At 39.2% G+C, this 13,419-nt stretch overlaps 1 long non-coding RNA gene across 1 annotated transcript; it reads right to left on the bottom strand.

Moving 5' to 3' along the window:
* Positions 1-1,172: 1,172 nt before the first annotated feature.
* Positions 1,173-13,419, bottom strand: LOC148596887 (uncharacterized). Its single transcript, XR_015919229.1, has 4 exons — positions 13,022-13,419; positions 10,892-10,953; positions 8,825-8,848; positions 1,173-6,592 (listed from the first exon to the last, which is right to left on the bottom strand). It is a non-coding gene; the product is annotated as an uncharacterized LOC148596887 (long non-coding RNA).

Here is a 13,419-nt window from a genome sequence, read left to right as displayed (position 1 = left end):
GCTATCTATCGCTGGTTTTAAATAACTGTTACGGAGTCAATTATTGTCTTAGTTACAAAGCATTAAACTCATTTTCAGACAGATTATCTTCAGCCAGTAAGTGTATATTCACATAATAGCGATGAAATTGTGTTCTCGACAGTATTCACCTGTTTTAAATATCTTTTTAATTACACGTCAACGTATAATCTCGACAAATATAATTTGAATTAAGTTCATATCTATGAAATGTAGGTATTCACTGTATACTCCAGGGTGATCATGATAAATTAATGTCATAAAACCGAATTCATCCTTCTTGTTGTTTTGCAACTACCGAAAAATATGAGGTACTTGTGAATGTATATTAAAATTATATATTCCAGGCCTGTGATCCATAATTAATCTTAAATTGAGATTTTGCTAAAATCTTGAGTTTTCTACAAAGTTTCAATTTTAAGCGCTTTGTTTGGTTGAGATTTTAGTTAAAGAAGGAAAGGAGGAAAATCTCAATTTGGGATTCTTTTTGGAGACGGGCGTTTAATATGTAGAAACCATATATTTATATGACTCACCTTGCAGGAATTCTTCAATTCAATGAAAGACAGACAAACATAAACAAACAGATAATAAGAACTGAGTTTCCTTAATATATATACCATATTAGTGTATTACAGAAAAGTATAGAAAGTATTTGTATGAGGCTAAGGAAGGGGAAGTAACTGCTAGGCTCTGTCGGGCAGTTACTCCCCTTCCGAGCCGAATACAAATACTTTCTATATTTGTTTATAATACACGAATATTGGGTTTATCCTGCAATAGGTCATTTTTGATGATTTTGTGTTGCTAAGAGCATTTAATTCAAACGTAGGAACCTGTCGTCCGCCCCCAAACATTTGTCTTTCATTGAAAACCGGCGTCAAAATGTAGTTCCGAGAGATGGACATTATTTGACGAAATGTTGTAAATTGTAACTTTTACTTTTAAATGAGTCATTAACATAACATAAATATTCAAAATTTCCGTTATTTAACATGCTTTTCTGATGTGAAATAAATGCTTCCATGACCTACTTTCACTTTTGACAAAGTTTTTGATTAGTGACGTCATGATTCGCTACTATACCAATAAAGCCAAAATGTATTTGACCTTTAATGAACTCATTGCAGGATCAATTTTGATTTGTTATAGACTTCTTGTTTTTTTTTTTTTTTTTTTTTTTTTTTTTGTTATATATTAAGTAAGCTACACCATGTTGCATGATTTCTAGTTTTTAACAAATATAGATTTTAATGTTATTTATATTTAATGATGTCAATCAATAAAACATAGAGAATGACATAGAAATGATACATGAGTCAGTAAATATTATAGACGTTCCGGATGAATTTTGCTTCCATTTCTTGGCTGTCTCAGTTTTTACACAACTTCCTCTTTCAGAAACGAAAACATTGCCATGTGACAAATCATATTGTCTTGGGTTTGCAAATATTCAGAATACATGTAGAAAGCGGAAAGTGATTAAACATTCTTATACATGTATCATTACATAGCTAATGTTTTTGAAGGAGTGTGTTTAATTTTTGACGCATTCAAACTGCAAAGAGAGAAGCCCACTCATTTTGTTGCCATTTGGTCACTTATAGTAATATTTTGCCTAATGTCAGTTTTATATATTAACATGACTCTACAAACAAAAATATTTGGTATTCATCGCCAATATTATCGTAAGGAAAGGAGCTTATTTGAACATTAATGTCTACTTACCGTCAAATCCTTCCATTTGCATGATATGAAAAAATATCAAACACATAAAAATACACGAAATACAGGGTTTATATTAAATACCAGGCTCTGGTTTCGAAGCATGTTTTTGATGTTAATTTTTTTATCCAAACGAATTATACAAATAGGGCGAGAGAGTAATCAGGGGAACCAAGATTCTAGCGGAAATCAAAAGAATGTAATCCAGGGGAAAAGACCAGATCCTAAATTGCCCGTTGTTGATATTCTTTTGCGACGTCAATGTCGATTGACGTAACGTTGTTATTGCCTGCGATAGAAAATATCAGGCAGTAGGAACAATTATATAATTACATTGTTGCCTATAAAGGATAAACGGTACAACTTGTCTAAACCAAACACAGAATAGACAGAAAACTTGCCTATAAAGGATATACGGTACAACTTGTCTAAACCAAACACGGAATAAACAGAAAACTTGTCGTGACAAGACGTATGTCAAAGTTCATTTAACCCCGTGCAGGTCCGGGTGTCAAAAGAATAGGCCTGCAGCAGCGCTAAGCTTGTCGTAAAAGGCGACTAAATAGTGCTCAGAAACCTAGCCGGGGGCTAGGCGCTCTGCCCACAGAGCAACTAGGATGTGTGCCCCAGGTGGTGGAATGGGGTACCCCTGGCATGTTACATGCTGGGGTTGTCAGGCTATAATACGGAAAACCTGACCGCAAACCATAGTGGTGCACCGTGTTGGGAAAAATGCCACGTTCCTCGCACGTTAAAGACCCCTGCTGTGGTATTCGATAGGAGTAGGAACCTTTGCGCTCCGCCATAGGAGGCTAAATTGCCCGACCTTACCCATCCCCCCTTTTTCTAGTGGCAATCAAAATTTGTCGACCCTATTATCCTTGTGACCCATCCTTTTTTTTTATCATTTCATGTTCATTTTATCATCCATTTCATGTACATTGTCTGAATATAGCTGAAATATTGCTGCTCGGACGTTAAACCCCAACAAACAAACAAACAAACAAAGTTCTTTTATGTCAATCCAAAATGTAAAGGATCTGGATAAACTGAACACTTGTTTAATAAGGTAGACCTCAGGTATGGGTCACAACTCCTGAAATCAGTTAAATGTTTGTATCATATTCAATTTCACCAAAATCGTACCACGCTTTTATTTGAAACAGAATAAAATCAGTCCAAATTTCTTTGATGTTTACACGAGATTGATGTAAAATGCTGAATACAATCATTCAAATGATTTGTAATAGTTCAGCCCCTTACCCTAGGTCTACCTCCTTATAACAAACCAATTCTAAAATCCAAAAGGGGTTCGGTTTAGACATGCTTCACATTAAATGTAAGGCCAATCTTTTTAGCATTGTTAGCGACCGCATACAACAGAAATATTTACTGCCAATGTCATAAGATTTGTGCCCCGTGCAGGTCCGGGTGTTGAAAGAATAGGCCTTCAGCAGGGCCAAGCTTGTCGTAAAAGGCGACTAAATAGTGCACAGAACCTTAGCTGGGGGCTAGGGCGCACTGCCCACAGAGCAACTGGGATGTGTGCCCCAGGTGGTGGAATGGGGTACCCCTGGTGTGTTACATGCTGGGGTTGTCAGGCTATAATACGGAAAACCTGACCGCAAACTATAGTGGTGCACCATATTGGGAAAGATGCCACGTTCCTCGCACGTTAAAGAAACCTACTGTGGTATTCTCCCGGAGTAGGAACCATAGGGCTCCGCCACAGGAGGCTAAATTGCCCGACCCTACCCACCTCTCCCTATTTCCAGTGGCCCCGTGCAGGTCCGGGTGTTAAAAGAATAGGCCTGCAGCAGCGCTAATCTTGTCGTATAAGTCGACTAAATAGTGCTCAGCCCACAGAGCAACTGGAATGGAGTACCCCCGGCGTGTTACATGCTGGGGTTGTCAGGCTATAATACGGAAAACCTGACTGCAAACCATAGTTATGCACCGTGTTGGGAAAGATACCACGTTCCTCGCACGTTAAAGAACCTTGCTGTGGTATTCGATAGGAGTAGGAACCATTGCGCTCCGCCACAGGAGTTTAAATTGCCCGACCTTACCCATCCCTCCCTTTTTCTAGTGGCAATCAAAATTTGTCGACCCCATTGTCGTTGTCTCCCATCCCTTTTTCATGTTCAATGTCTGAATATAGCTGAAATATTGCTGCTCGGACTTTAAACCCCAATAAACAACAAACATAAGATTTGTAAATCAAATTTCAGTAAAAAAAGATTATTAACATGATAACAGGAATCACAGGTAACCAATTGATATAAACTATTTTCTTTTTACATTTATAATTACATATAGCCAGCCCCGTGCAGGTCCGGGTTTTAAAAGAATGGGCCTGCAGCAGCGCTAAGCTTGTCGTAAAAAGCGACTAAAAAGTGCTCAGAACCTAGCCGGGGGCTAGGCGCTCTGCCCACAGTGCAACTGGGATATGTGCCCCAGGTGGTGCAATGGGGTACCCCTGGCGTGTTACATGCTGGGGTTGTCAGGCTATAATACGGAAAACCTGACCGCAAACCATAGTGGTGCACCGTGTTGGGAAAAATGCCACGTTCCTCGCACGTTAAAGAATCCTGCTGTGGTAATTGATAGGAGTAGGAAGCTTTGCGCTAAATTGCCCGACCTTACCCATCTCCCCTTTTTTCAGTGGCAATCAAAATTTGTCAACCCTATGTTTGTTTGTTTGTTTGTTTGTTGGGGTTTAACGTCCGAGCAGCAATATTTCAGCTATATTCAGACAATGAACATAAAATGAAAAAAAAGGCAAAATTATTTTGACTGCGCCAATATGTTTGATTTGTTCAAGACCGTTTCATCTAAAAACATCATCGATTTCTTGCGGGACATCGGTTTATTTAATAAAATCTAAATTTGATACCTTCCTTAGTTTTTCAATATTTTAAATGTTTTATCGAAGTTATGTTTCTATAAGTATTTTATGTCTTAGGTTCACCTTTTATGTACCTTTTTATATGTAAATAGCTGCTTGTTTTAATTTCATTATTTTATGAAGAGACTTTGATCTTGCTTTTAATATTTCCATTTCATTCAATGTTCTTGCCGTGATATGGCCCTAGTCGCCGAAACGGCATTAAAAGATAACAATCAATCAATCAATCATAAAATGAAGAAAAAAAAAAGTGGGGTCATAGGGATAATAGGGTCAACAAATTTTGATTGCCACTGGAAAAAGGGGGGATGGGTAAGGTTGGGCAATTTAGCCTCCTGTGGCGGAGCGCAAAGGTTCCTACTCCTATCGAATACCACAGCAGGGTTCTTTAACGTGCGAGGAACGTGGCATCTTTCCCAACACGGTGCACCACTATGGTTTGCGGTCAGGTTTTCCGTATTATAGCCTGACAACCCCAGCATGTAACACGCCAGGGGTACCCCATTCCACCACCTGGGGCACACATCCCAGTTGCTCTGTGGGCAGAGCGCCTAGCCCCCGGCTAGGTTTCTGAGCACTATTTAGTCGCCTTTTACGACAAGCTTAGCGCTGCTGCAGGCCTATTCTTTTAACACCCGGACCTGCACGGGGCTTGTCAACCCTAATATCCTTGTGACCCATCCTTCGTTTTTTTTTTTTTTTCATTTCATGTTCATTGTCTGAATATAGCTGAAATATTTATGATCACATTTTTAGATAGTCATTTAAATGTACAAGTCCCCCTGCAGGTCTGGGTGTGAAAGGATGAGCGCTCAGAACCCTCTCCGGAGCTATGGCGCTCTGCCAAAATAGTTACTAGTTTGTCCGCCCAAGGTGGTTAAATTCAGTATTCCTGTGGTCGTCAGACCATAGTACGGAAAACCTGACAGCAAGTTGTAGTGATGCACCGCGTTGGAAAATGCACGTTGAAGGACCCTCCTGCGGTATTCGACTGCAGAAGGAGCTTCGGTTACGCTACAAGAGACTCAATTACCCGGCCCTACCGTCCTCTTCTCTGGTAGTCGAAACTCGTCGACCTATTATCCTTGTATTCCATCTCACTGTTCATTTCATCATTTTATGTTCATTTTATCAACCTTTCAATGTTTATTGCCCGGATAAGGCTGAAATATTACTGCTTTTGTGTTAAACACCAACCATTCAATCAATCAGTGTGCTAGTTTTGGGAAATCACTTAACTTTGTTTTCTATGGTATAACGAGAAAAGGTATGGCGAATATGTTAAAGAGACAACCCCACTATATATATATAGTGTCTTTTTTTAACATCAACTGTTTATGATACCAAACAACACTATACATTTTTGAAAGTTTCATTATTTTTCTATTATCTATTATCTATTGCTTGTTGGTGATCCTCCACCTGAGTGTATCCCATGTGATTGCCCTTTCTCTATCAAACATGTTCTTCTAGATTGTATGGATTTTGCCAACATCAGGCAAAATTATTTGACTGCGCCAAAATATTTGATTTGTTCAAGACCGTTTCATCTAAAAACATTATCGATTTCTTGCGGGACATCGGTTTATTTAAGAAAATCTAAATTGGATACCTTCCTTGATTTTTCAATATTTTAAATGTTTTATCGAAGTTATGTTTCTATATGTATTTTATGTCTAGGTTCACCTTTTATGTACCTTTTTATATGTAAATAGCTGTTTGTTTTAATTTCATTATTTTATGAAGAGACTTTGATCTTGCTTTTAATATTTTCCTTGCATTAAATCTTCTTGCCGTGATATGGCCCTGGTCGCCGAAACGGCAATAAACAACAACAATCAATCTATTATCGAAGGCAAACAATTATAGCCTTTGAACGTTTACGTGATTCGCACCAGAATAGTTCACACTATTTATTTACTTACTTACCTTTTTTATTGTCTTCAGTTCGCATGCAAGGAAAAGAAATGTAATGGTGATACTTCTATGAGAATCAAATAGTGTAGTATTTATTTTGCCAGATTTATTTAGGTCTTGGCTTTCGATTATGGATAGGATTAGTGTTCGGTAATTTTGTTGTTACCCTTATGTTTACGGTAGAATATACTCTATTCATATCATTTAAAGTCTGTGTAAAGTTTTGCTTTTTAATTACATTTTTTTATCTGTTCTCTTTCTTGAATTTTGAAAAGAAACAATTATATATTGGATTCTACATCTTCTTGCAAGGTCCAGGTGTCAAAAGCATAGGCCTACAGCAGCGCTAAGCTTGTCGTAAAAGGCGGCGGCTAAATAGTGCTGAGAACCTTAGCCGGGGGCTAGGGCGCTCTGTTCACAAAGCGACTGGGTTGTGTGCTCCAGATGTTGGAATGGGGTATCCCTGGCGTGTTACATGCTGGGGTTGTCAGGCTATAATACGTTGGTTTTGTTTGTTTGTTGGGGTTTAACGTCCGAGCAGCAATATTTCAGCTATATTTAGACGGTGAACATGAAACGATGATGAAATGAAAAAGGGATGGGACACTAGGACAATGGGGTCGCCAAATTTTGATTGCCACTGGAAATAGGGAGAGGTGGGTAGGGTCGGGCAATTTAGCCTCCTGTGGCGGAGCCCTATGGTTCCTACTCCGGCGGAATACCACAGTAGGGTTCTTTAACGTGCGAGGAACGTGGCATCTATCCCAACACGGTGCACCACTATGGTTTGCGGTCAGGTTTTCCGTATTATAGCCTGACAACCCCAGCATATAACACGCCAGGTGAACCCCATTCCACCACCTGGGGCACACATCCCAGTTGCTCTGTGAGCACAGCGCCCTAGCCGCCGGCTAGGGTTCTGAGCATTATTTAGTCGCCTTTTACGACCAGCTTAGCGCTGCTGCAGGCCTATTCTTTTAACACCCGGACCTGCACGAAATATTGCTGCTCGGACGTTAAACCCCAACAAACAAACAAACCTCAGCGGGACTCGAACTCGTGCGGCTGTGACATCTATGACAAGACCGCCTCGCGTTCGAGTCCCGCGGAGGGAACGACCAAAAATTTGCATCACAAATTTGACAGTTCTAACATCGTTGGGAATTTTTCTATACATTTACATATCTTCCCTGTATCAATTTGATCCGATGGAGCATTGTAGTGAATAGAGTCGTCACATTCTGAGACGTTTGTATAATATTGATTTGTTGTGACATGCATCGTTAATTTGATCCTCTATCCTACATAATAACATCTAAATGAACTGTCCCGCACTACCAAACATCGTGTACTAAGTTACAGTCCTAGATTAATCCTACGAGGAGAATGACCCGGCCAGCGAAAGCTATATTTTTATATAGCCTAGCTGGCCGAGTGGTCTAGGGCGCTGGACTTTGTGCAGGCGGTGTTGCCATAGATGTCACAGCGGTACGAGTTCGAGCCCCGCGGAGGGAACGACCAAAAATTTGCTCGCAAATTTGACAGTTCCAATATTGTTGGGAATTTTTCAGACCTTTCTATACGTTTACATATCTTCCCTGTATCAATTTGATCCGATGGAGCAGTGTAGTGAATAGAGTCGTCACATTCTGAGACATATGTGTGTGTGTAACTTAATCGAGCGTTGAAATGTAGTTTTTATTTTAATTTAGAAGGTTTGGTATGCAATTGGTACTACAAATGCAAAATGTATATTGATTTTTAAATTTCTCTACAATTTAAATGTGTCAATATATTGCAAACGTGTAAAATTACAAACGTCATATCTTAAAAAGTATGTAACTATACACCTAGTTCTTTGAAACATGTATTATTTAAGTTAAAAACTATGAGCATGTTCAATACTCGTGGCTTTAAAATATTCCTCAGATCAGGTATTCTAAGTTTAGGTATTCATGAATACCATCCAAAACGACTCTTACACGGGAACAATTGCAAGGTGTTTTAAACATATAAAAGAAGATGTCTAGGGCCTGTCTGGAAATATATAAAAATTTCCTACATCATATAATAAAAACAATATTCTTTTATTTATATGATGTCCTATAGAAAGCAATTTTTTTACTTATTTTTCAGATTCGACTCGTTAGCGCTAAATGTATGTTTTCATATATTTTTCATATGGGCTCTAATCAGACGATATCTTGAAATTTTGATTGTCCATTGAACTTTGAAGCTATATTAGTTTTGACTTACCTATCCTTTTCTTCGTTTTTCTCACTTGAAATACGAAAGTTTATATTACGAATTAATTTAAGTTTAATCTATATCCATGCATTTGTATTGATAATTGTAAATTGTATGTGAAAATCGATTTTTCTCTATGATTTGGTGATTTTTTTTTTGTTTACTTTTTCCTATATATTTTGCGACATCATACCATGGAAGATGTGATGCATGTTGAAACAATTTCACTAGCAAGCAAAAAACATTTCCACAAAATCTACCATTTCTTGTACATACATATTAAACGAGTGTAGATTGCAACATTTAATGCAGAGGTATCACCTTGCCATCCTGAAAGCCGAAAAAAAATTGCAAAGAGTAAGTCACGAAGATCCAGGGTCGGTGTCTTGCCCGCCTTGGGTTGATTATAATTTTCCTCAAATTCTAGAAAGTCATATTGATATATCGTAAATAACTTCACTAGGATATAAAATGCCAGCAAACACATGTATTTAGATATAGCAGTTAAAACAACCCAAACTCCTCACATGGTCAGAAGGTGATCTACAAGTGTTTTTGTTTGATCAAATACAGCCCCGTGCAAGCCCGGGTGTCAATGAGTAATCAAGGGAACCAAGGTTATAGCGGTAATAAAAAAAAATGTAATCCAGGAACAAACACCAGATATGGAAAACAGACATCCACAACAAAGAACATGAAGTAACTAAAATCATACATACAAAGTAACAAAAGAATAGGCCTGCTGCTGCAGCGCTAAGCTTGCAAAAGGCGAATAAGTAGTGCTCAGAACACTTTGGTTTGTTGGGATTTAACGTCCGAGCAGCAATATTTCACCTATATTCAGACGATGAACATGAAATGATGATGAAATGGAAAAGGGATGGGACACAAGGACAATGGGGTCGACAATTTTTGATTGCCACTGGAAATAGGGAGAGGTGGGTAGGGTCGGGCAATTTAGCCTCCTGTGGCGGAGCCCTATGGTTCCTACTCCTATCGAATACCACAGTAGGGTTCTTTAACGTGCGAGGAACGTGGCGTCTTTCCCAAAACGGTGCACCACTATGGTTTGCGGTCAGGTTTTCCGTATTATAGCCTGACAACCCCAGCATGTAACACACCATCGTTACCCCATTCCACCACCTGGGGCACACATCCCAGTTGCTCTGTGGGCAGAGCGCTCTAGCCCCCTGAGCACTATTTAGTCGCCTTTTACGACAAGCTTTGCGCTGCTGCAGGCCTATTCTTTTAACACCCGGACCTGCACGGGGCGCTCAGAACACTAGCCGCAGCCTTGGGCGCTCTGCCCACAGAGCAACTGGGTTGTGTGCCCCAGGTGGTGGAATGGGGTACCCCTGGCGTATTACATGTCGGGGTTATCAGGCTATAATACGGAAAACCTGACCGCAAACCATAGTGGTGCACCGTGTTGGGAAAGATGCCACGTTCCTTGCACGTTAAAATAAAACCCTGCTGTGGTATTCGATAGGAGTGGGACCTTTTGCACTCTTTCACTGGAGGCTAAATTGCCCGACCGTGCCCATCCCACCCTTTTATCTCGTGGCAAACAAATTTGTCGACCCTATTATCATTGTGTCCCATCCTTGTTTTCATTTCATCATTATTTCATGTTATCGCCTGAATATAGCCGAAATATTGCAGCTCGGACGTTAAACCCCAACAAACATTCAATTCATCAAATACATGAAAAATTTGTAACAGGACATCAATTATAATCAATGCAAAATGTATAAATGATTACACTTGAAATCACAGAATAAATTTAAAACTTTATTTTAGTGTAGACTCGATTTTCCACAATAAAATGTAGTATAGACATACACGATACCATAAAATTGACAGATTAACTTTGATCAATTATCATTTTCCTGTTGTGTCCCGCCGAATTGATATCAAATTGTTTCACCGAATGCTGTGAGAATCACCGACGTTTTAGCTATCATAGATGATAATGAGCCTGGCCTAAAAATGCCCAAATACAACACAGATATATTTGACACCTTGTAATAGTAATTATGGAGATCATTACATGATGAAACCTTGAGTTTGACTTACCATTTCCTTCTGCCATCTTAAAGTAGACATATACGTCAGGCTTTTGACATTAGACATTTAATCTGAAGAAAAAAAAACATCCTAAAATAAGCAAGATCAAAATGGTTTGTATATGATCATTATTTATAAATGTCGTATATGCGATTCTGATCATATCTCATCAAGAAAAAAAAGCGAGAAACGAAAATATAAACCCACGGTCTTTGAAGCTAGGTGAAAAAAAAAATATATGTGAGCCAATGCAGATTAGTGATACCCCTTGCACCCTAACATGTAACTGAATTAAAAACGGATTCGACTAACAACGAAGTCCTGCTACTTTATGAAATTACAAAGGTTTTATCAAATACAAAAAAGTAATACAGAAACAAATAAAAAACTTTAGGAGAATGACATACTAAAGGTAAATATAATTCAAAAACTGCGGAACATTTGTATTTTATTCATAATACAACGACACCTTCATAAACCGAACCATTTTTGAACTATAGAATTTCCCTGGTTAAGGCAGGAGTTACGTTTATCCAGGTAAAACACATTTGAACTGATATATACGACTTTAACAAGTGCTTGTTAATTCAGTGTTCAGTTTAGACGGGTTTTACTGAATTTAGATTGTAACACACCTTAAAATTGGTAATTTATCTTTTTAGTTTAAAGATTGGATGATATTACCTTTGTTGTAATATAGTGTGTGTATCGCTCTGCAATTCCATGTACGGATACTTTAAAGGGAACGGGGTCCTAATATCGTAAAATACCGAATGAAAAACAAAGAATTATTACAATTGGCCCCGTGTAGGTCCGGGTGTTAAAAAAATAGACATGCAGCAGCGCTAAGCTTGTAAAAGGCGACTAAATAGTGTCAGAACCCTAGTCGGGGGCTAGGGCGCTCTGCCCGTAGAGCAACTGGGATGTGTGCCCCAGGTGGTGGATGTTTGTTTGTTGGGGTTTAACGTCCGAGCAGCAATATTTCAGCTATATTCAGACAATGAACATGAAATGGATGACAAAATGAACATGAAATGAAAAAAAAAGAATGGGTCACAAGGATAATAGGGTCGACAAATTTTGATTGCCACTGAAAAAGGGGGATGGGTATGGTCGGGCAATTCAGCCTCCTGTGGCGAAGCGCAAAGGTTCCTACTCCTATCGAATACCACAGCAGGGTTCTTTAACGTGCGAGGAACGTGGCATCTTTCCCAACACGGTGCACCACTATGGTTTGCGGTCAGGTTTTCCGTATTATAGCCTGACAACCCCAGCATGTAACACGCCAGGGGTACCCCATTCCACCACCTGGGGCACACATCCCAGTTGCTCTGTGGGCAGAGCGCCTAGCCCCGACTAGGTTTCTGAGCACTATTTAGTCGCCTTTTACGACAAGCTTAGCGCTACTGCAGGCCTATTCTTTTAACACCCGGATCTGCACGGGGTCCCCAGGTGGTGGAATGGGGTAACCCTGGCGTGTTACATGCTGGGGTTGTCAGGCTATAACACGGAAAACATGACCGCAAACCATAGTGGTGCACCGTGTTGGGAAAGATGCCAGGTTCCTTGCACGTTAAAGAACCCAACTGTGGTAATCTACCGGAGTTGGAACCATAGGGTTCCCCCACAGGAGGCTAAATTGCCCGACCCTACCCATCTCTCCCTATTTCCAGTGGCAATCAAAATTTGTCGACCCTATTGTCCTTGTGTCCCATCCTTTTTTCATTTCGTCATCATTTCATGTTCATTTTATCATTAATTTCATGTTCATGGTCTGAGTATAGCTGAAATATTGCTGCTCGGACGTTAAACCCCAACAAACAAACAATCATTTTATCATCATTTCATGTTTATTGCCAGGATATAGTTGAAATATTGCTGATTGTGCGTTAAGCACCATCAATCATTAAAATCAACCTTTATGAAATATTTACAATATGAAATATTATTCCATATTTTCAAACCCTTCAACATTTAATTTTCAAAATTTTCCCCATACACGTACTTTATAAAATGTTTGAACAATAATTAGATACAATATGACTAGCAAAGCTTAAATATTGAATACAAACGTTTATACCAAAACATCTCATGCAAATAAAGAATCAGCACCACAGACACATTTTCGGAGTTACTTACCGTGACGAAAAAATTGAACGGAGACAAAAGTTAAAAATTTTCATGAAATTATTTCCTCGTTTTCAAATGCAACAGTGTCTCAATAGTTTATTTCCGTTTATATTATTACAAATATAATGACTAAGTGTGCATGTACCGAGTCAACTAGGGATTGTTTAAAGTCCGGGTTTATAATCTATGAAGTTGTTTGATATACAGCATTGGACAAAATAATGACAAATATGACCATCCACAGTCGTGCCCCGTGCAGGTCCTGTTGCCAAAATAATAAACCTGCAGCAGCGCTAACACTCAGAACCTCGACCAGGGGTTTATGCTACATGCCGGGACGTCAGGCCATAATACGGAAACCCTGACCACTAACCACAGGGGTACACAGTGGCATTCGACAGGAGAAA

The sequence above is a fragment of the Perna viridis genome, chromosome 15 (assembly GCF_037379345.1).
Source record: "Perna viridis isolate PV_CMFRI_1.1 ecotype Kerala chromosome 15, ASM3737934v1, whole genome shotgun sequence".
NCBI classification, from domain to species: Eukaryota; Metazoa; Mollusca; class Bivalvia; order Mytilida; family Mytilidae; genus Perna; species Perna viridis.
Note: the sequence above shows the minus strand (reverse complement) of the source record. Positions and strands in the feature narration are given on the sequence as shown.